Here is a 4,206-nt window from a genome sequence, read left to right as displayed (position 1 = left end):
TTGGAATTTATCGGATTTTATTTGCAATTTTTATTGCATTTAAAAATATGCATGTTTTCCAAATATTTATTTTTGATTTTAAAAATGTTCACCCTATTCTATATTTTCTAACTAGACGGGGAAAATTTATTTCATATTTTTCTGATTTTTATTTATTTTTCTACGCCATATTTTTCGCGGAACTTATTTATATAAAAAAACGCGCTTGCCCGACTGGGCCGGGGCCCAGCCGAAGCCAGGCCGGCCCGCTCGCGCCTTCTCCTCCCCGCGTACGAGCGCCGCCGCCGCGCCCGTGTCCATGGCGGACACGGGAGCCGCCCCGCCCGGCTTGCCCCTTCCCCAAGCCGCCGGTCTCTCCCCCTCCTATTTATACCCCCTCGCCTCCTCCTCTCATCCCGCCGCCGCCCGCCCCCGCACTCGCCGCCGCCGGAGCCGGAGCTCGAGCCCACGCCGCCGCTCGCCGAACCTCGCCGCCCCTCGCGCCCCCCCCCTCGAGCCCGCGCCGCCGCTCGCCGAACCTCGCCGCCCCTCGCCCCCCGAGCCCCAAGCCCCGCCGCCCTCGCCGCCCCTCACCGGAGCACGGGAGCCCCGCCGGAGCTCTATCCCCGACGAGGTACTGCCCGTTCGTGTTGACCGGTTTTTTTGAAAAAAAAACCCTTTTGTTAAAAAAAACCCTAGATCGGTTTTTTTTCGATTTTATTATTTTGCGAGCGTTCACCGAACCGTTTGTTTTAACGAACGCGTTCGTCGGTTTTTCTCTGTTAACGAACGTCCGTTATTTAACCGTTCGTCAGTTTTTCTTTTTCGACGGATTTTCTCGTTATTTTTCTCAGATTCGATTTCTGATCGAAACATCGAATCTGTTTAACTTTTCGCTCGTTTATCGGAATCAGGTGATTCAAGCGCCTAGAGTTTCGTCTCGAAATTCTCTTTCCGATTAATCTACTCAAACAAGTTTTTGCTACAGTAAAATTTGACCTAGATCCAGATTAGCAAACGAAGTTTCTTTCTTTCGCCGTTTGACTTTTGTTGCTTCTTTCGAGTTGACTCTTTTTGCAAACCGGAGTTCTTAAGTTGAACTTTCTGGTTGGATTCTTTCTTTCGAGTTTTACCTGTGCATTAGATGAGTACTGATTGTATGCTTGTTTGTTTGCGATAGAGTACCCGGAGTGCGCCGCTTGTTACTTCGGATCGCTAGGTTTTGCGGATCATCAGCAAGGCAAGTAACACTTTGATCATACCCCGTTCATACCCAGTTTTATTGCATTAGATCTATTTTCCTCACACACTTGCATGATTAGGATCTAATTAAACTGTGGGTATTGGGAAGTAGTTGAGGTAGTACCTATTACCTGTTTCCTGTCAAACCCTTGGGAGTTACTTCTACGTTGCTTTCATTATCGCCATGCTATGCTCGTAGACGTGGATTGGGTTTGAGAGATATTCATGACAGATGTGAGTGTTTAATAATGGTTCAACTTAAGGTGGCAACTAAAACTCACATCTGGGTGGATTGAGGCACCTGGAGAACCCAGTGTTGTCTGTATGTATAAGGTCCGCCACCCAGGCTCAAAGAGATCATAAGATTATTCATGCTAGAAACTTCCGTGTGCAGCCGCAAGCTATTATGGGCTCTAGCATAGCTGAGTAGGTTACAGGATCTCTTGAAGAGGTGGACTAGCAGATGTAGGGGAAAGTAGGTGTACCGGTCCATCCAGAGTAAAGAGTGATTGTTTCTGAAAGACTGTGTCTCGGTCATCCGTTTCTCAAACAACATGCAGTGCGAGAATCAAGGGGAGGCGATCGAGTCTTGTGGGGAAAAGTGCACAAACCTCTGCAGAGTGTACAAACTGATCATGATTAGCTGTGTCCCCGGTTATGGACAACTTGAGTATCTAGTACCTGGATTATCATTTGAATCTCATCACCGTGATACTTATAATTAATTTTGTTGGGTTAATGATGATACTTAATTGGGATTGAGTTGGAGGTACCTTCTCAATGTTTCAACCACCATGATAGTTAAATAAAATTTATTCCTTTGCAGTAGGATAAAATTGGCTTTTCGCAAAACTGTAACCATAGAGCTTTCTACCAGCCATATATGCATATAGTATAGCCTTATCATTGTTCATTGCTCTCTATGTGTTGCTTTGCCAGCATATTCTATGTGCTGACCCGTTTCAGGCTGCAACGTTTCATGTTGCAGACTTTTCAGACGACGAGTAAGGTGCCTTAGGTCGTGGTCTTATACTCAGTGATGCCGTTGGAGTTGATGGACTCACTTAACTTCCAAGTCTTCCGCTGTTATCGATTTTAGATGGCCTTAAGCCATGTTTATTATACTTAATCTCTTTGGAGATATTCGATGTAATAAGTGTGTGATTGCTACTCTGTTATAAATCCTCCATTTGTACTGTGCGTGTCAGCATTACTGATCCAGGGATGACACTGGTGCACAGCAGCACAGGCCATTTGAGGTCTGGTCGCTACACGGACGCTGTGCTTAAAGGCCGCAAGGGCTTCGGCGTCCGGACAATCAACAATTTGGTTCTTTTTAATTAAGAACCTAGTCCAGAGTTTCCGGGATAACTCTTCGGGTTGCTAGACTATGTCACTGAGGTCATCGGCATCTGGGGCCCGAACATAGGTAGCTTGGAAGTTGTCTCTAAAGGCATCTTCCAAATCTTCCCAGCTACCAATGGAGTTTTCTGGGAGGCCGTTCAACCAGTGTCGAGCTGGTCCCTTTAATTTTAGCGGGAGTTACTTGATGGCATGGAGATCATCACCGCGAGCCATGTGGATATGGAGAAAAAAAAATCTTCAATCCATACTGCGGGATCTGTCATTCCATCGTATGATTCAATGTTCACGGGTTTAAACCCTTCTGGGAACTAGTGTTCCATTACCTCATCAGTGAAGCACAAGGGGTGTGCGGCGCCTCTGTATCGGGCGATGTCACGACGCAGTTCGGATGAAGTCCGTATGCGGTTTTCGGTCCGGGTGAGGTTGTGTGATAAGCACATTTCATATATATAATTTTGACACACATATTCACCGTTTCTTGAGATGTGTCCATCTATTCTTGCTAAGAATTATCGAATATTGCATGAAAATCATATAAAAGGATTGTTGACTAGTCACTTGTTTATTTTGTAGAAAAGTGCGATAAGGCACAAAACTCTTCTACTACAAATGATCAAGTGATGGAGTCAAGGAGCTGAGCGTGAAGGAAAGAAGTAACCGAGGGGCCAAACTAAAGATGGGAGGACCAACTTGGGAAGAAAGAAGGAAGAAGGAGGGCCAATGTGAAAACGTTTAGATCTGATCGGGAGGGGATCAAAATCCCTAGCCGCATCTCCATTGCAATCGAGCCTGGCATCTCCATCTCTCTCCCCCTCACCACTTCTTCTCCCACCTCCGGCCGCCGCCGCGGCCAGGCCATCGTGGCGGCGCGCCTCCGCGACCTCGCTCCACCATCACCCGCGCCATCCACCACCCACACCATCATCTATCCATCACAGCGCCAGCCACCAGTGCCCACCTCGCGCGACATCTCCCTCCAGCCGGCGCGCCCGGCCAGACACACCGCGCTGCTTCTTCTTCCCTTCTTCTCCGCTTCTCTGAATCCCTGTCTGCTGCTCCTTCTTCCCCGTGCCCCTGCTGCTGCTCGTCTACAACTCTCCCCGCTGCTATCCTTCTCCAAGCTCGCTTCCTCTCTGAATCCCTACTGCTGCTGCTCTTCTACTTTCCCCTACCTCGCTGTTGTTCTGCTCCTTCTCCAAGCCCCCACGCTGATGCTTCTTCTCCTCAACTTCCTGCTGCTGCTCCTCTCCTCCGTCTTGCTGCTGCTCCTTCCCTTGCTCTGCTTCTTCTCCTGCTGCTGCTCTCTTCTTGCCCATGCCTCTGCTGCTGCTTCTCTTCTCCTACACCTTTTTGCTGCTGCCTTCTCTCCCTTTCTCTCTCTGAATACTCTGTAATTTGAGAAGTAAGAAGCTTTGTAATATTCATATTCTATAAGTGCATGTAATCTGCTATATGTTCAGTTCGTACTTGTCATGTGTTAATTAGTATTCTGCTACTGTATGTGTGAGATCTCTTATGTGTTTGTTCTCCTTACTGCAGAAATTTATTCAGTTGTCCATGTGTTAGCTCCAGTACATGTGCTATATAAATACATGTGTGTTTTGTGATGTAAACCATGTT

This window comes from Aegilops tauschii, chromosome 3 (genome assembly GCF_002575655.3).
Source record: "Aegilops tauschii subsp. strangulata cultivar AL8/78 chromosome 3, Aet v6.0, whole genome shotgun sequence".
NCBI classification, from domain to species: domain Eukaryota; kingdom Viridiplantae; phylum Streptophyta; class Magnoliopsida; order Poales; family Poaceae; genus Aegilops; species Aegilops tauschii.
The sequence above is the reverse complement of the archived record's forward strand: the minus strand, read 5'-3'. Positions refer to the sequence as shown.